General features: G+C 49.6%; 2 long non-coding RNA genes across 6 annotated transcripts in view; one reads left to right on the top strand and one right to left on the bottom strand.

The window, feature by feature from the left end:
- The window catches only part of NUP58, a 40,979-nt gene extending 30,022 nt beyond the window's left edge, over positions 1 to 10,957 (bottom strand). For 2 of the 5 annotated variants that reach the window (XR_002336614.1, XR_002336615.1), the window contains exons 1-5: positions 10,622 to 10,906; positions 5,528 to 5,670; positions 4,553 to 4,588; positions 1,548 to 1,694; positions 809 to 946 (exon numbers count right to left, since the gene is read on the bottom strand). This is a non-coding gene — a long non-coding RNA (nucleoporin 58). Of the gene's footprint in view, positions 1 to 808; positions 947 to 1,547; positions 1,695 to 4,552; positions 4,589 to 5,527; positions 5,671 to 10,621 lie in introns of all 5 variants that reach the window. The other 3 variants (XR_002336612.1, XR_002336613.1, XR_002336616.1) reach the window with 3 other exon arrangements.
- Positions 18,699 to 19,858, top strand: part of MTMR6 — a 28,884-nt gene continuing 27,724 nt past the window's right edge. The window contains exon 1 of the long non-coding RNA XR_002336611.1: positions 18,699 to 18,873. This is a non-coding gene — a long non-coding RNA (myotubularin related protein 6). The remainder of the gene's footprint in view (positions 18,874 to 19,858) is intronic.

The following is a 19,858-nucleotide window of genomic DNA, read 5'->3' as shown; positions in this document are numbered from 1 at the left end:
CTTCGGGGAAGATGTTTAAATACTTATCCTGCAAAGAAATGCACAGCACAGTCTTCCAGTGACTTGATCAAAGACACCTCCACAGTGCCTCTAAGAAAATTCGTTCTACCTGTTATCACTCTTGCCTTCAGGGCACTCGCATGCCCCTTCCTGACATCGGCAGCAGAAAGCCATTCCCAGAATCAGGCTTAGCAGCTCAAACTCTCTCACGATGAATTCAGAGGCTACATGATTCACGATCATTTGACTGCCATTTTATTTATTTATTTGTTTATGTTTTGTCTTTTTATGGCCACACCCATGGCAGATGGAGGTTCCCAGGCTAAGGGTCCAATCAGAGCTACAGCTGCTGGCCTACACCACAGCCACAGCCACACGGGATCCAAACCGCATCTGGGATCTACACCACAGCTCACAGCAACCCTGGATCCTTAACCCACTGAGCGAGAACAGGGATCGAACCTGCCTCCTCATGGATACTAGTCAGATTCGTCTCCACTGGGCCACGATGGGAACTGCTCAACTGCCATTTATGAAAAAGACAAGATTCTCTAGAACAGCTTCCTGAGTCCTTAAACAGGCCCTTCTTTGTCTCTATCTAGTCAATCAGTACTGAGAAAATGTATTTCTAAAACATCGCTCAGATATCCAATTACGTATGGAAAACTTTAATTTACAGCTGTCTTTATACTAAAAGGAAAACATCAGAGTTAAAAAGAAACACAATCTGCTCAAAAGGCCAAAATAAAGATGACGTAAATTTAAATATAAACAGCTACCATTTGGGGAGTTAAGTATCGCCTATTACCTGATGCTGCTGTGTTTGTATTCTGGAAAAGTGAACCTCCCAGACCAGCCAAGGCTCCCCCTAAAGAAAGGCCTGTGGACGCAGTGGTCGTCGTAGCTGTGGTTCCACTCAAGTTATTGAGAGTAAATCCTGTGGATGCTATAAACAGTGAGCTGTGAGCCTTCAAAAGGAAACATCATTTCTAAGACCATCACAGAAAATACGGAACACTCTCTAGAGAACTGATGTCATAATAAAACAGTCTGGGGAAACTCTAGACATAAACTTATGCACACTTAAGAATAAAGAGAAATAGTCCCTTCCATGAAAAAGCAGGGACAGAAATAAGGGCTTTGGTTACTATTAGCACGATACAGGCGACTGAGTGCAGACTGGAATTCTGAGACTTCAACCCAGGCCACCAACCCTACACTCAACACTGATGACTCTTCAGCCAGGTAAGGTCCATGCAAACTTCCTGGGGCCAAAGTGGCCTTTGAAAAGCCAGCAGACGCGAAGAGTCCTCACAGGCCCTCTCCCCTGCTTTGCTGCGCAGAGACCAGCTTCCAAGAGCACGTCGGCTGTTCAGTGCTCAAGGCTGATCTTCCACCTCGGGCGCCGGAGGTCGCACTGCTGAATGATCGGAAGACCCATGACCCCGAACGGGAGGTACCTTCACCCAAGGTGCTACTCTGTTCACTAACAAGTGAGGTGGGAATTCAACCAGAAACCAGCCCGCTCCGCTGGGTGGGTGTCTCACCGGCCGGGGTCGACGTCAGCGCAGAGGAGAGAGAGAGGCTGCCGGCCGAGGTAGAGGTGAGCAGCGAGAAGGGCGTGGCGGAGGCCGCGGGTTTACTGAAGCCCAGACTGAAGCCCGTCGTCGACGCGGTCGTGGTAGCTGGTGCACCTGTTTAAAACAACCTCCCTTTACCGGGGCTGTGCATGCGTCATTCTATCCCCACAAGGCTGCCGTCCTACATTCTGCAGACAGAACAGGGATGTGTGCGGCTGCGTGTGCACCAGACAACAACCACACACCAGCCCTGGCAAGCGCTGCCAAGACGGCCGGGGTGTAAAGAAAAGCAGGAAAACCCCATCGATGCCGCAGGACTGCCAGGCAACTTCCGTTCCCCCTCCAGAGTGACCTGAGGCTACTTCACACGCCTTCTCTGCTGCTTGCAATCCAGCGCCCAGCTCCTTCCCTGCTCCTCCCTGTGCTCCTCTTCCAGGCCACTGGCGTCTGTCCACCCCTGTCCTCCGCTCACTTGCTAAAAACCCAAGCACTGGTGACTTACGATGATTCAGGTGCGTGGCAAAGTGATACACACACACACACACACAGAGCCCCCTGTGCCAGGCCGCAGGGGTTCACTGCCCATCTGTTTTAGACGCAGTAACATCTCTCTTGAAATGACACTTCCTAGGGCTCCATTCCTCAGCTCTCGCTTCCCAAGCACCTCAGTCACTTTCAGAATCTCAGCTCTAGGTCGCAGGGCTCAATCTACCTGCACTGGAGTCGCCACAGGCCTGTCTTACCTGGGTGTGTGTCCCTCTGGACGCCTACACGTTCCCCTGTTTTATAAACCTTCCTAAACCCTCGCCACGGTCAATTCGGTTGCTCAAACCAGAAGGCACTGTCACGTCATCCTCCCCCTGTCCCCTGCGTTCTATCAGCCACCCTCAAGCCTACATCAGAGGCACCCCTGGGTTACAAGCATCCTCAGAGCCTTAGCTCAGGCCACCTCTCACTCAAGAACTATCACAGTAACTTCTTCATTTGCTTTTCTGCTATCAAGTTCCACCAACCTCTAATCTACTCTTGGAATTACCTCTGCTACTTAAGAAAACAAGAAAATAATACACTGGAGATTTCCCTGGACTTGAAGTTTCCATCAAATCCATGCACTGTCTCTAAACACAGGGCAAAGGCCTGGCGCCCAAACACCTCTCCCGTGTGGTCGCACGCGGCTCCTCACATGTCCTCTTCCTACCAGGCCCACCCTCAGAACCCTAAACTCCCCAAGAAGAGTACTCTTCCTGCGCCCCTGCATCCTGTCACGACTGGGCCTCTGCACCTCCCCCTCCGGCCCGAATGCTTCTGCCCCCAGGGCACCCTGCTCCCCTCTGCCTTCCCTGCCCCTCTCAGAGCCCGTACCAGGTGACATCCCATCCCTCACCCACCAGCCTGCTCCTGGCCTCACCAGGACCGCCCTCACCGCAGCCCCACCCACCACATTCCCGATGTTCAAGGCATCACAGAGACCAAGGCCAGTCAGGAAGCAGCACCTGCTCAAAACAATCCACGAAAAACTGTCTGAATGACCGGTGTTTGGGCTTCTCTGAAAGCACCGAGATAAAAGCAGCCAGACCTTATGCCTCTGGGTTGCCGCTGCCACAAGTGCAAGTCCCTGCCTGAGTCACGTGCTGTGGAAATGGATACAGGTTCTCAAAGCTCAGCAGAGGATCCAACGGCTCACCCTCCCAACTACCGCTGGCCGAACTTTGGTGGTAAACAGACGTGTAACAAGCAAGCAGCGTCCCAGGGAAACAACCCCCCCAATTCCACGTCCATTTGCAACCGACGTGGATTTTAGCTGAGGTCCCTGGGGGTCCTCTCCCCCTCTGCCCCTTTCACGTCGTCCCTGCCATCCAGCTCAAGGCAGCCGTCGCCCTGGTTATCCAGTCCGTGAAGACATCGCTAGAGAACTTTGATATTTTTGAGCTGGAACGGGATCCAAAAACTTCAGTCCAACACCCTCATGTTTCATAAATGACTAAAGCTGCAGATATAACACGCCTGTCTAAGGTCTTACAACTATCTAGAAGTACAGCCAGGGTTCAATTCTAAGACTTCTGGCCTAAGTTTGGGGCTGTGTCCACTCAAAGGGCTTATATTACCACAAAACATAATGTGATACAAAATTCTACAGAAAGCTCATTTTACTATTTAACATCTTTTCAGAATTAAGAAAGGATTATGGGAGTTCCTGCCACGGCACAGTAGGTTAAGAATCCAACTGCAGCACCTGGGGTGGCTACGGAACCATGGATTTGATCCCAGCCCTGGCAGTGGGTTAAAGCACCCAGCGTGGCTCACAGCTGTGGCACAGGTCGCAGTTGCAGCTTAGACTCAATCCCTGGCTTGGAAACTTCCATATGCTACAGGTGCAGACAAAAAAAAAAAGAGGATTGTGTATTCAGTGTTTTGTTTTGTTCAGGGCGAACCCACAGCATATGGAGGCTCCCAGGCTAGGGGTCCAATCGGAGCCCCAGATGCCGGCCTACACCACAGCCACAGCCTCGCTAGATCCCAGCCTCATCTTTGACTTACACCGCAGCTCACCGCAACACCAGATCCTTAACCCACTGAGCAGGGCCAGGGATCAAACCTGCGTTCTCATGGATACTAGTCAGCTTTGTTACTGCTGAACCACAATGGAAACTCCAAGTCATTGATTTCTCATTCTTAAAATTCTTTTAAACTTTATTTTTTGGCCTCACCCGCAGCATGTGGAAGTTCCCGGACCAGGGATCGAACCTGTACCACAGCAGTGACAATGCCAGGTCCTTAATCCACGGAGCTACCAGGGAACGCCAGTCACTGGCTCTTCAAGTACTCAAAACACTGAAGGGCTCCTGACAAGCCAGTGTCTGTGATCCACATTCGTTCTTTCCACACCCTCCTCTGCACCCCAGCTCAGGGACACAGGCGGAAAGAGAGGAGCAGAAAACCACTGATCTGGGATCTCCAAGCTTCACTCTTACCCAGCGTTAATCCCGTAGTTATAGCTGTTGCTACGCCTGGGGACAAAGAGAGAAAACGGAACCATCAAGGGAAGACGGCCTTCGTGTGGCTTGTGTTCGGGGAGTGACAACCCTGCTGGGAGGCCCAGAGGAACCAGGCGACCTCCGCATCACCGATGCCCACAGCGGCACCCTCCCCACTGCGCTGGCTGTCTCACTACGAGCTGCATGTCACTAAGCTGTAAGATGCAAACAACATCAGGCAGGGAGGCAAAGAGCTGCTCCAAGCCAAACCCTGGCACCACGTCAAGCAGCCCCGCAGCTGGTCTGGGGCTGACGACTGCAGCTCTTCCACACACAGGGGGTGGCTCAGTGCAAAAGGTGCTAGCAGACCAATAGGCTGAGGACTCGGAGGAAAGGTAAAGAAGGAAGCAAACCTGATAAACAGGGGCTCCAGTGAGACATATTTTTGGCTTGATGGTAACAAAATATGTTTTTTTTTTTTAAAAAAAAAAAACTTCTACTATTGAAATGTCCACCAGAAACCTTCCCTTCTTGCCCAATTTTCACTGAAACAATTGTTTCAATAAATAAAAATCTAAAGCAACTCTTAGGGATATAAATTACGTTACAGCAAAACAGGAAGCTGACTGTCCCATATGCACTAAATTAACATCCAAACTGTAAGCCTGACTTAATCTTCAATAAGGCAAAACGCTGTTTGAAGTTTTAATGATTTGAACTCATTACATCTGCAGAGCTTTGTCGTCTTCAGTCCTTAAATGTACGCGGGTGCTGTCCTTCCTTAGGCCCAAGTACAGCATACCTGACGCTGGGCCTGTGGCTGGCCCTGAACCGCAGCTCACGGCATTTCTCTGCAGCTCAGCATCCTCCGTTTCTCAGCACAGCGGCACCTCGCGAAGGGTGGAGACACAGGACAGAAGCCACGCCCAACATCCCACACCGACTCCCCGAAAACGCAACAGTCCTCCTTACCTGTGCTTGTTCCTCCCAGAGTGAACCCAGTGGCAGGTTTGGATCCAAAGAGCCCGGTTCCAAAGCCCCCGGAAGGAGCCGACGTCGTCGCTGGAGTCGAGGTGCTCCCCAGAGTTCCGAAACTGAGCCCCGCAGACGGGTTGCTTGTGTATAGGAAACACAAAACAAAGTCTCCTAGAGCCAAGACTTGTTTAAGGAAAACGCGAGTTAGCTCCTCTCGGGGCAGGATGGTTTTCCCCATTTACGATGCCACACACCTCCCGAGGACACAAAGGCAACGGACAGTTTACGCTGAACTAAGTTCAAATACGTTTCTGTTCTCTTTAAAAATGAATCCACACATAGAATTAGCCTTAAGACGCCAACACCCGTCTTCAAGAAAGGCCTCACCTACAGACAGCAGTCAGGGTTTCGGACCCCAGTAATCACAGGCAGGATCACACACACTCTGCTTCAGCAGTTTTCACTTGAAAGCTGAGCATACTGTAAAGTGACCTTAAGGAAATCCGATAAATGTACACCATTTTCTTCTGAACGACTCGTTACAGTTCACCCTAAATGCATGTGTCCTCCCCCGGCTGCTCACACAGAGACACAACCAGAAAGAGACACGTCACTCCAAGCTGTCCCCACCGCCCCCACTGCTGCGCTCCCGTCATGGGGGTGGGGCGTGGGCCTGACGCAGGAAAGTGCAAAGCAAAGCTGCCCGCTTCCCAGACCAGGGGCACTCAGCAGACCTCCTCCCCGCAGGGCTCCTGAAGGCTTCAACAGGCCCGCCGCTAATAACACGGGACGTGCGCAAAGCTCACAGCTTTTCAACTGTTAGCAAACGTCAGAGCCTCAAATTTGCTATTTATAGGTGGGAGAACAAACAATGACAATTAGCCAAAAAATCTGGACAACTTGACACTTTGTAAGTGTGGGAGTTCCCACTCTGGCTCAGCGGAAATGAATGGGCCTAGTATTCATGAGGATGCAGGTTCGATCCCAGGCCTCGCTCAGTGGGTTAAGGATCTGGCGTTGCTGTGGCTGTGCTGGCGGCCAGTGACTTTAGTTCCAATTTGACTCCTCGCCTGGGAACACCCCTATGTTGCGGGTGCGGCCCTAAAAAGACAAAAACAAATGAACAAACAAAAACAACCATGTAGGCAAGTTAAGCGTGATAATAACAACACGGATAACGGAACAGGAAGTCCTGTTCTTTCTGTATACGTATCTTTATGAAGTCTCTCCCTGCCCCTGCGCACAGACGTACACGCCACAACAGAGCCCAACCTCAGTTCTAGAAAAGCTTAAAAGCCTCGGGGGACTTTAGTCCAAGGGGCAGGCAGGCTCCAGCGCCAGCTCTCCAATGTATGACCTAACCTTTCTGTCAAGACTAAGAGATTACACAGGGCAAAGTAACTTCTCTCAGTAAACCGTGTTGTTCCAGTTACCAGAAGAGCAGGTACAGGTTCCAGGACACACGGTGTGTGACAAGGTGTTCGGCCAGCTCATCCCCGGGAGAGGAATGAGAGGGGATCGGTGGCCCCGCCAAGGAGCAAAAGGGACCCTGACGTGCCCTGCTTTACCATGGACCTGAAAACAGCCCCTGCGGGCACAGCCATGTGCCCCTGGTGTGTAACAACGGGGGGCTGGCAGAGCCGGGCTGCAAGGTCTCGCCTACATTAGAGCACAGATCTTTAAACCCTTCATCGACTGAATCAAAATGTACTGTAAGCAACTCTACCGGCAAATTTTGAAGAGTCAAAATAAGAAAATGCTTCTTATGTATCCCATCTTCCCAAACAAGTCAGGGATCCCACTTTTACTGCTATTCCATAAACACACAAAAGATACACAGTGAAAGTATGTATTTCAAGGCAATTAAAATATTTAAAATTTCTTGACAACTTAAAGACACAATAAAGTGTTGCACAACTTTATAAAGCTGAAAATGTTACTGAAGAAATAAATGAAGATGAAATCTCACTTCACCCAGAGAAGCAAAGGAGAAATTTTATCTGGCAGAGAAATTCACTTAAAGAAAAAGAAAAAGCTCCCCAGGACCCAGCCAATCCCTCAACAGGATGTGCTGTGGAAACGCCAAGCAGACCCCACAGGTCAGGGACGGAATCCTGACCCCGCGCTGGCCTTACTGAGGACGGAGGCGCGGACCCAACAGGCGACATTCCCCAGGCAGACACCAAGTGACAGGCACGATGCCCAACACTTAAGTGGCTTTACCTTACTCGACAACCTTGAGGTAAACGGTCTACTACTGGGGCCCTTTTCCAGGTGTGGGAACTGAAGCTTGGAGAGTGACTTCCGCAGAATGATCTACTAAGAGACCAAATCACAGTGGCATTAGGGAAGTCAGCCCTCCAAACCAGGGGACAGGGGTGCGGTTATTGGGGTTTTCTTAATTCCCAAGCCTTTCTAAAGCCCGTATACGTTTCTCTAGTTTATAATAGTTCATTCACTCAACCATTCAACACGTATTTATAAAAATGAAATAAAAGCCCTTTTTATAACGCCAGGCATCATCACAGGGACTCCGATGGAGTGGGAGATGGTAAGACTCAGACGCTGCCCTCAGGAAGTTTCCAATCACAGAGAGAGATTTCTCAATCATTCATTCATTCATTCAAAGAAGAGGCATCTCCCTCCATCCAATGTGTCTCCTGGAAAACCAGCACGAAAAAATGTCGACCATCATGGGGCTTACACTGTACTGCTGGGATCAGAACTAAAAGTCAACAAAAAAGGAGTTCCCGTCGTGGCGCAGTGGTTAATGAATCCGACTGGGAACCATGAGGTTGCAGGTTCGGCCCCTGCCCTTGCCCAGTGGGTTAAGGATCTGGCGTTGCCGCAAGCTATGGTGTAGGTTGCAGATGTGGCTCGGATCCTGTGTTGCTGTGGCTGTGGTGTAGGCCGGTGGCTACAGCTCCAATTCGACCCCTAGCCTGGGAACCTCCATATGCCGAGGGAACGGCCCAAGAAATGGCAAAAAGACAAAAAAATAAAAAAATAAGTCAACCAAAAATGTAACAAGCTGATTACAAACTGGAGGTGCTATGTAGAGGGTGGAGGACGGAAAGCTCCCCTGCGCTGAAAGGAAAGAGAGGCCTCCCTGCGAAGCACCCCTGAGGCCCAGGAGCAGGCACCAGTGCTGGGGAGCTCCAAGCAGAGGGAACTGCCCACAGGTGGGAAGCGGTCTGGCCAGGTCCACCTGAGGAAAGGCCGCTTCCCTTGCTAGAGCAGTGTTTTTCAAACTAAGATCCCGAGCCATGCGAGGAGTACAAAATCAATTAGGTAGCTCACAACACACATTTTTTAAAAATGAAATGGAACAGAATAAAAAACATCAAAGTGCACTGCCTGAAATAAGGGTAGTATCTTCCGCTGAAACTTTGCTGCAGTTACTTATTGGAACGGCTGTGGATGTTCTTTTACAGGGGAGCTGGGTCACTGAACTGGCACACACAGGGATGAGACGATGGGGAGTTCCCGTCATGGCTCAGCAGTTAACCAACCCGACAAGCATCCATGAGGATACAGGTTCGATCCCCGGCCTTGCTCGGCGGGTTAAAGATCCGGCGTTGCCGTGAGCTGTGCTGTAGGTCCCAGACATCTGGCGTTGCTGTGGCTTTGGCGTGGGCTGGCAATTACAGCTCAGATTGGACCCCTAACCTGGGAACCTCCTTATGCCTCAGGTGCAGCCCTAAAAAAAGCCCCCCAAAAAAGAAAAAAAGAGAGAGAGAGAGAGAAGATGGGCTCAGGATGTCTCAAGAGGCTCCAGGGCTGTCTGGGTCTTGCAGATCACGATAAGATTTATTTTTACGGCATTCTAAGAATAGTGGGGAATCACTGAAGGGAGGCAATGGGAATGTTTTTCTTTCTAACTACTCTGGCTCCGATGCTGTTAAAAGATGACGTCAAGGCAGTGGAGACAGCTTCGGAATCCACCGAACCAATCAAAATAGGAAATGATGGAGCGGTCTTCCTCTCACACCAGAAATATCACTGGTTGGGAACCTGGCAGGAACCGTCTTTTCCTAGGAATGTGTGCTTCAGAGGGCAGGACTTACTCCTGCTACCAGATAAAAAGAGCCTGCTACCTCTGAGTGTGAATAAACCCTTACTCCACAAACGACAGTGGCTTGCGGCAGGGTGGCGGCGCTGCAAACGAAGCAAAAGGGAATCGAGAAATTAAAGCGACCGGGTCTTGCTGATCAAGCACGCAGGGTGGGAGAAAAGGCCGGGTTAAGGAAAGCTCCAGATGTCTGACCTCGCTGTGTAGTCTGTGTCCCACCTCCGTCTGACGCAGACAAAAAAGGCATTTTTGCCTTGTTAACCTACAAACTCATCCTTCGAGCTTCAGGTGCTGCCTTGTAGCTCGTGGTCTGCACACGTAACGATCTCCACGATTCTCTTCACAAGATTGGGTTCTAAAGACTAAACCCTGCATCTGCCCAAGGATCTTTATTGTAACTGCCTGCTTCTGCACGTCTGCTAGCCAAACGGTGGTCACACCTGAAGGGGTGCTGTCGCCGGCGGCCCCAGAACGATGGCTCTGCGGCTGAACGCCGGTCAACACGATATTCTCACCCACGACATACAAACGGGCGAAGTGCTCTAAATTATCACCCGTAAGTGCCGTCAAGAGGATTTGCAACAGAAAAGGACACATAGGACCCCATGAGGCACAAGAGGTGTGAAAACGCGTGACGAAATGTATTGACGTCCCAAACTGAACACTCCGCAGTAGCATCGTATCGATCGGGGGAAAACTTGTCATCATCCCCCTTAAAATTTCCTAGAGTCTTTCTCTAAAACCCCCCAAGCCGAGTTCCAGCCGCCCGCTCGACGTTCGCCGCGCGCCGCAGCCTGGGGCCTGGCTGGGCCCGGAGAAGCCGCGAGCTCGCGGCGGGGCCTCCGCGGGGAAGCCCGAGCCCCCGCCCCCACCTGCCCACGCGCAGGCCCCCCCCCCCAGGCCCCGACCCCCTCCGCCCCCAGCTCGCCGGCTGCCCCCAGACCCTCCCGCTCCCCAGCCCGCCCGGAAGCAGGTCGCCCGCAAGGAGCAAGTGGCGGGAAGGCGCCGAGCGCGGTTACCTAGACGCCGCGGTCCCGAAGGAGAAACCGCCGCCCGTGCCGCTCCCGCCGGCGGCCACGGTGGAGGAGCCCAGCGTGCCGCTCCCGAAGGAGAACCCCGCGGACATGGCTGCGGGCTCCGCACCGTCGGCAAGCTGAGGGGTCGGCTCGCCGCTCCCGCCTCAAGGCCGAGGCGGGTCGGGCAGCATCGCTCGCGCCCAGCGTCGACTTGGCGCGAACCCGGGGGCCGGCGGCCTTGAGGACAGGCCCGAGGGGGGTGGAGCCCACGCCGCGCACGCTGGCGCCGGCTGCACGCACGCAGCCTCGGGAGCGCGCCCGCCGCGCAGGGGCTGCTGGGAGGGGCGGGGCCGCCCGCCGCGCAGGCGCCCTGGGGCGGGGCGGTGCCCGGAGGTCCCGTGGGAGGGCTGGTCTGTCTCAGGTGTGTCCTGTCCCGTGTGCCCTCGTGGCCCCTGCATCGTGGCTGCTGAGTCTCAGTTATTGCTTACATCCTGCCTGCTACCAAGAGGGTGTGCACAGTCCCGCGCTGGGAACCGTGTTGGGGCCCCAAAGAACCGCAAAGTGGACGGGATAATAAGTGTACAGAAATAAGAGCGATGTAAGGGTTTCGTGAGCAACCCTTATACCTGAAACAAATGGGGTTCAAAGAGGAGATGCCTGGAGTTCTCGTCGTGGCTCAGTAGGTTAGGAATCTGTTTAGTACCCATGAGGATGCCGTTGGATCCCTCGTCTGGCTCCGTGGGTTAAAGGATCTAGCGTTGCCGTGTGCTGTGGGGTGGGTCTCAGTCGCTGCTCGGATCTGGATTAGCTGAGGGATAGGCCGGCAGCTGCAGCTCGGATTGGACCCCTAGCTGGGGAATTTCCGTTTGCTGCAGGTACGCCCCCAAAAAACGAGTCGCTGCTAGAGCTGTGGGTTGGAACTGGAGAGGGTTGCACCTCCTTTAAGGATCTGAGATGATCTGGAGGGCCCAGAGGATGGGGGAAGGGTGCACTTACTGACTTACTGCAGAAGGGAGAAGGAGGGGGTTTGCCGGCATCCGCGATGCCAGGTTATAATAGGGCTCGCTGAGCATGACCGGATTCCGGAGACAAACAGGAGATGGCAAGCAAATGGGGAGAAAGTGGGACAAGCTTGTCAGAACAGATTTCCCACGCCTGTGCCCCCCTTCTCCATCCCCAATGTTATCAAACCTGACAGAGACAGGGAAGGAGGAGAAGCTTTGAAATGGATACAGCACGCTGGGCAATTTCGTTGTAATTTGACCGGATTCTTTGACTCCCAAAAATTAGATTGTTGTAAAAACCCCAGCGTGACCTGTACTTCTTCACGAGCTCAGGCTCCTACTGAGGAGAGGGTAACGGAGAGCAGACGAATCAGGCTTGAAGGGCAGCCGGGGAGAAAAAGAAATCTGCTGCCTGCTTGACCCCATTAGAACCCAGTGTTCAATAAAACAGTGACACAGATAGGGCATGACCGGCCGCTGTATGGACCAAAGTCACCAGCAGGTACAAACGGACAGAGAGCAGACCTAGATGCCCCTTGGGTAAATCCTGATTGTTTACTTCATGCTTTTTCTGTACTCGTTATTTTTTGATACCAAAAAACCTCCCTCCATCTTTAAATGCAAAGTCAATCAAAATTATATTTTATTAAAGTCATCAGTAACCAGTATATCATTTTTAAGAAGTCTTTCTAGGTACACATAGGCACATCAAGATTCACTTAGGGTAACAAATCCAACTAGTATCCATGAGGACACGGGTTTGATCCCTGGCCCCACTCAGTGGATTAAGGATCCGGCATTGCCAGTGAGCTGTGGTGTAGGTCACAGAAGCAGCTCGGATCCCACATCACTGCAGCTGCAGCTCTGATTCGACCTCTAGCCTGGGAACTTCCGTATTCCACAGGTGGGGCCCTAAAAAGACAAAAAGCCCTGTGTGTCAGCCAACCCAGTTGTACGCCCTTGGCTGGACCAGGTGCGTCTCCTCGGTTGCAGGTTGTAGACTAAGTCTTCTCCTTTACTCAGTCTCCCCAAATGAACACAGTCTCGTCCAAATAGATGTCTGAACTCAGTGCTGAAGAATGAGGCTGAGGATCAGCAGATAAACAGACATTTGTGGGGACCTCAATGCCCTTGACATAATACACACCAGTAGAAACTGGTATTTACAGAGCAGTGGTTGAGAACAGCGACTATGCTTACAGATTTCAGTTCATTATTTCACTTAACCAAGACGCATAACTCCATGGAGGAGATGATGGTAAGGACTGCTAGTTACAGAGAAGAAAACTAGGAGAGATGATTTTGCTAAATGCACACAGTAAGTGGCAGACTTGGGATGTGAATTCAGACAGCTGTGGTTCCAGGAAGAATTCTGAGCACAGGCTTCATCTTCTGCAGCAACCCACCTAAAAATAAAATAAAAGCTGAGAACTGTAGCCAGGAGAAATATTACTGCTCTTGTAATGATTTACGTTCACTGAAGAAGCACCCAGATTAGGAAGTGTGATTGCTTTTATATTATCCCATTCGATGGTAAACAATACATATAATTTAAAAAGCATCAACATTTAGCCTTAAAATAATGAGATGTTTTCTCACATGAAAATCATAGCCTCAGACATCTCTTGTGTATTTTATAGGGAAACTAAGTTGTTTTAAGCAGCGTAAAAATAAGCAAATATTAGGGAGAAATTAATGCAGAATCCTTATTATTTCAAACCATCATAAGTGCTTACTTAATGTTTTTTGGGTTATTTTTTGATGCCAAAAAACTCTGTCTTTAAAGGCAAGGTTGAGAGTTCCCTTGTGGTGCAATGGGTTAAGGATTGTGCTTTGTCACTGCAGTGGCTCGGGTCACTGCTGGGTGCAGTTTCAACTCCTGGTGCAGGTGTGGCCCAAAAAATAAAAATAAATAAAAGCAAGGTCAATTAAGAAAATTAAATTTTATTAAAGTCAGCAATAACTAGTATATCACTATTTTAAGTAGTCTTTGTAGGTACCTATAAGGAAAAATCTAGGTGTCCCCTAGAACTTAGATAATAAAGAAAATTATAAATGCACACATCAAAACAAAATCAGAACATAGGTGTTTTTAAGACTTCTTAAAAAGACAACATGGTAACCAACAGGGACTTACTTAGGGCCTACTGCATAGCTCAGGGAACTACATTCAACACTTTGTAAAAAGCTGTAGCTTTTTCTTTTGTTTTCTTTTTAGGGTTACACCCGCAGCATGTGAACGTTTCCAAGCTACTGGTCGAATCAGAGCTACAGCTGCTGGCCTACACCACAGTCACGCCAGATCGGAGCTGCGTCTGCGACCTATACCACAACTCACAGCAACCCCAGATCCTTAGCCCACTGAGCGAGGCCAGGGATCGAACCCGCAACCTCGTGGTTCCTAGTCAGATTTGTTTCTGCTGTGCCACAATGGGAATTCTGAAAGCTGTAGTTTTCTCGAGGGCTGCAACCACGTCTGTGGAGCCACCCAAGGAGTGGCAGCTGACCTTCATCTTCGACCTCCCATTGCCAACAATACAGGCCGTTCATAGGATAGTTAAAAAAAAAATTAAAAAGCTGTAAAGGAAAAGAATCTGAAAATGAATCTATATATCCATACATGTATATGTACATATATCAACTATGCTTCAATTACAAAAATCAACTACACTTCAACTAAAAAAAAAGAAAAAAACAAGACAGCCTGGCTTCCAGACATCTCGATAGGAACTTAGTTGACTGAGGGGCATTTCTAAAGGATTGAGGTCTCAGAAATGGAGTTGTTCACAACAGACCAGGGACGTCAAATTCAGCCCTACCATGATGAGCCTTCAGGGCTGCCTGCAGAGACTCTCCTGGTCCAGAAACACTACTGCCTTGTCCTGAAGTGAGTATGTTCCAGTAGGGTTTATGGATGCATCACGATCTTGGCAGAATGACCACAGCCTTTCATTTCATTCAGCTCATGTCTCTTGCTCTGAATTCATGCGAAGGAAGTGAGCCTCTCAACTGTAAAGGGTCTACTGAGCTTCACAGGAAGAGAATACCAACCCTCACTCCTGCCAGCTTTAGCTTGTGTTTCTTGTGGTCGACAATTAAGTCGGCGTTTTGATATTCAGGTTGACCAACCCTAGAGAGAACTCTTCCTGGCTGGCAGGTCTTCCTTTAGGTTAGCTTGTAAGTCTTGGGGATGCCTCCTTTGATTCTGTAACTGTGTCAAGTGACCTATTTGTGTAAGTTATGTGATTAGCACAGCAGAAACTACTTCATCGGATCCAACATTTTTAAAGAAGGAGAGGACCTAGGAACACTGGTACACGTCGGGGTTCTCTTAGATTGGACCGCGTGCTTTATGAACATGGGTAAGAAGAAAAACAATTCTCAATGAAGGAAATTCTCCTTTATGGTATCTCTTTTCCTCAAGGGCTCTTGCAGTGGCAGAGGAATTGGAGCGCTTTGTTTCTTGCAGTGACCACCAGGGGGAGATCTAGTGACCGAGAAGCCGACGGGCTGGATCATTTGGATCCTGCATGTGGAGTCCAACCTGGGTGTCTACTCAGGCTCTGCTACTGCTGCTAATAGGACGCCCGTCCCCAGGGTTCCTGGTGCCCATTCACATGAACGAGATCTTCGCCTCATGATGTGAGAGATCCCCCAGCAAGAGTGCCACATCCCCGCTCCATCAGTGAGCCTGACCAATCCTCAAGCTCGCCTGAAAAGGTTTTTTCCAGTTAGTATTTTATGGCTTGAAAGGATGGTCAGAGATGATCTGATGTTAGAGAAGACGTCTCTCATGAATGTCAAGAAATGAAAACGGCAAACCTAGGAAAACCTAGAGGAAATAGAGATCATTTGGGAAGCAAACACAATCAAACCAACAAATAGCTCCCGTTCCCGTTCCCGTTGCGGCGCAGTGGTTAATGAATCCCACTAGGAACCACGAAGTTGCAGGTTCGATCCCTGGCCTTGCTCAGTGGGTTAAGGATCTGGCATTGCTGTGAGCTGTGGTGTGGGTTGCAGACGAGGCTCAGATCCCGCGTTGCTGTGGCTCTGGTATAGGCCAGCGGCTACAGCTCGGATTAGACCCCCAGCCTGGGGACCTCCATGTGCTGCAGGTGCAGCCCTAGAAAAGGCAAAAAGACCAAAAAAAAAAAAAATCCAAAACATTTTATATACCTAGACAGATGAAATAAACAAAATCAGAGCAAGGTGTGACCAAAAAAACAAAAATAAAAAAACCTGACAGGAGTACCCGTCGTGGCGCAGTGGTTAACGAATCTGACTAGGAACCATGAGGTTGCGGGTTCGATCCCTGCCCTTGCTCAGTGGGTTAAGGATCCGGCATTGCCGTGAGCTGTGGTGTGGGTCGCAGACTCAGCTTGGATCCCAAGTTGCTGCGGCTCTGGTGTAGGTCAGAGGCTACAGCTCCGATTAGACCCCTAGCCTGGGAACCTCCATATGCCGTGGGAGCGGCTCAAGAAAAGGAAAAAATACACACAAAAAACCCCAAAAAACTTGACAAAAAAGTTACATAAACAAAAAGAACTCTTGCTAACATTCCAGTAGGAACAGTCATACTTCGTGCCCAGATTTTGGATTCTAATGTCATTCTTCACTACAAGAACCAGAGTCCTTGGATAAATGGTTAGTTCTGAGTGTGGGGGTGGGAAAGACACAAAATGAGGTGGGAACATCTTGTAGGGACAGAAAGTAAGGAAATGCTAAAAACCAAACCAAACCAAACCAAACCACGAAGCCCCACCAATATTGATGGGGGTATGTCAGAGGGACAAAGGAGCCAAGTGAAAGAGCTGCTAATGGCCAAAGCTAAAACAATTTGAGCCAGAAAATAATGAAGAACTATCAGATTATTGTTCAAAGTATAAAATGAATGTTAATGAGTCCACACTGGTAAAAACAAATGATGGTATAAATAAGGAAACGGGAGAGAAGAGAACATTTTCTTGTGCAGAAGAATTTCAAACGACATGTAGAAACTGCCCTCCAAGAGCAGGTACATAACTCCTGACTTTTAAGTGTGGACTTTGGATAGCGATTGCCTTTGAAAGAGAACAGGATAGAAATGGGTGAAAATAGTAAACTTTGCAGTGGAGAAACCTGACAAACACTACCTCAGGCAGGCAATCAAAGTGAACATCAACAATGCTAAACCATTTTGATAGTATGACTTGATATTGATACAATGTGATAATGGCATTTTATCTGCCGAGTCTCTCCCCTACCACCCTCCCAAGCCCTTAACCCCAGTCTAACTATGAGAAAAACATTAGAGAGGCATTCAACAAAATATCTGACCAGTATTACAAAAAATTGTCAAAATTAAGATTTCTACTCCATGAACATAGTATGCCTCTTTATTTATTTTTATTTATTTAGGTCTTCTCTCTCTGTGTGTTGTCTGTCTATCTACCTATCTCTCTATCCATTCATCCATCTATGTAATTTTATAACATGCATTAAAAAATCTGACACATATTTTGTAAAATTCATTCACTGATACTTGATATTCTTTTAAAACTGCAGCAAATATATCTTTTTAAGTTCCATTTCTCCTTATACTAACTTGAAACTTATATGCTGTTTCTATTATTTTAGTCGTTACCCTAGAAAGTAAAACATGTAAATATAACTTTTTTTTAGGGCCACACCCATAGCATATGGATGTTCCCAGGCTAGGAGTGGAATTGGAGCTCTAGCTGCCAGCCTCAGCCACAGCAACGCAGGATCCGAGCCACATCTGTGACCTACACAACAGCTCATGGCAACTTTGGATCCTTAACCCACTAAGTGAGGCCAGGGATTGAACCTGCATCCCCATGGAGGCTAGTCAGATTCGGTTCCACTGAGCTAGGAGAGGAACTCTGTAAATATAACATTTTAAGGCTAAAAACTATTCTCTTCCAAGATAATATATGGATTTTAGGATATTTTATCTCATGCTGAGCTCATATGTTTGAATTCTTTTTAAACTTCATAAAACTTGTTATTATACTTTTATGTGGTTAATATTTATTCGCATTTACTTAATTTTTACATTAAAAAACTATTTTTTTATCTTAGATCATCCATCTGCGATCATTTTCCTTATCCTTAAGCACACTTTAATAATTCGCTTTAATATAGGTCATTGCAAAATCTCTCAGTCTTTACTTTTTGTTTGAAAATGTCTATTTTTTTCCATTTTTGTTTTTTGAAAGGTATTTTGGGAAGATATGTCTAGACTGTGAGTTGTCTTCTTTCTGCATACCAAAGATACCATTCCAATGTTATATGGCTTCCACTATTTCTGAGAAGTCAGCTGTCAATTGAATTGTTGATCTACTAGAGGTAATTTGTTTCTCTTCTACCCTGGATGCTTTTAAGATTTCCATTTGTGCCTTTGCTGTTGCCATAGTGAATTCATCACAGAGAATCCAGCTCGCTCTGATGTACTTAGATATGGATTTCTTTTTATTTATCCCTCTTGGAATTTGTTGAGCTTCTTGATTCTGTAAATTATTGTCCTCTGCATTCTGAAAAATTTCAGGTATGAGCCTGTGACCGTTCTCTCATAGATCTATACAGAGTTGCTGATTTTCAGTTTGTTCAGTTTTTTACTTGTTAGGACCTACCACGTAAATTTTAAAGGGTGCTGGTATTAACAGTGTGTGGACACACCACGCTTTACGTAACTATCGCATAATATTGGAGATTGTGATTGATTCACATAAGGCTACAGTAAATGCATCTATCTCCTTAGAATAGATTTTTGTGAGTAGAAGTGCAGCTCAGACTAAAGAGGAAGTGTTGAAATTTGGCACTGGCCACTGGTAGGGTGAGGCACTTCAGGGAGACTCTGTCTCGCCAAATTCTCTTTGCACAGCATGTGCACACCCTCTGCAGCGGGAAAACCTTGGCCAGCTGCGCAGGAGAGGCTCGCGCTCTCGCAGGGCTTGGAGGGCCTCCACCTGCAGGGGGCGCTGTGGAGCCCCCGGCAGCCCGGGTCCATCTAGCTACTGCTCTTCCGGCGCCGCCGCCGCTCTGCCCGCCGCGCCGCGCCCTCTCGACGGCCCGGGTTTGCGGAAGTGTTTCCAGGAGACGGTGGGCGGGCTGCGCGTGCGCCTGGGGGCGGCCGGCCGGAGGTGGTCTGCCGGGTCAGGGGCGCCGCCGCCCGGGTCCTCCGCTCCATGGTGCGCTGGTGCGGCAGCCGGCGGACGCGTCCTCGGGATGGAGCACATCCGTACGACCAAGGTGGGCGCGCGGAGGGCCGCGGGCCACCGGCCGGTCTGACGGGCGGAGGCGGGGGCGGCGGGGCGCGGCTGGCGGGCGGAGGCCTGGCGGGCGGAGCACCGGCCGGGGGCACCCGGCCGACGGCGGAGGGGCGGCCCCGGTGCCCGCGGCGTGGGGCGGCCTTGGGGTCTGGCGTTGGGTGCGGACATCTGGGGTCCGTCCCGTGGAGCCGGCGGCCGCCCTCCAGCGCTGCGCCTTCCCGGGCGAAGTCGGGGCTGCTGCGGCCTCAGGGCCCGGGGCCCATCTAGGCGCCGAGTGCGCCTTTCCTGCTCGCGTCCCGCTGCCCCGCGACTCGGATGTTGGGTGCGGCCTCGGGGGAGCGAGGCTAGCGCTCGGCTCCATCTCACTTTCCCGGGGCTTGAGGGTTTCCGGCTTCCTCCAGACTTAGGTGTTTTTGGTATCAAGAGGCAGCTGCACAGATGTTCCCCCACTTTTTAACGTGTCTGATGGAAGTGTTTGTTCGCCAGCTGTGCTCATTAAACTCCGTGCTTCACTTTGTGTGTGAAAGGCGTTTACTTTGAGAACACGCAAATATTCGTACGATTCTTGTACAGCTGTATAAACCGACGGAAATTACATCAAAATATTGCCGATTTCCCTGACCGACATCCTTTAAGTTCAGCTTCAACTTTGGGGCAGGGGGTGCGGGCGGGGCGGAGAAAACAAACGGGCATCAAAATAGCCTGCTTTTAGGATCGCGCAGAATCTAACAGAATCGCTCAGGGGACCCACTGTGAATCTGGGCTCTCGGGTTTGCCCAAACCATCGCTCACTTGCTGCCTATCCTCAAATTACAGTTCCTTTAGGGAAAAAGCAGACATACGTCTGTCTTCTTCATTTGTTCCTGGGAGAATTTGAGGTCTCTGTCGTTAAAGTGGTTCACAGGCATTTTTAAGGTGTACACAGGTTTGTATTAGAGCTTGGTTTTTGGTTTGTTTCTGTTTTT

The sequence above is a fragment of the Sus scrofa genome, chromosome 11 (assembly GCF_000003025.6).
Source record: "Sus scrofa isolate TJ Tabasco breed Duroc chromosome 11, Sscrofa11.1, whole genome shotgun sequence".
NCBI lineage: Eukaryota > Metazoa > Chordata > Mammalia > Artiodactyla > Suidae > Sus > Sus scrofa.
This window is presented reverse-complemented; position numbering and strand designations above follow the sequence as displayed.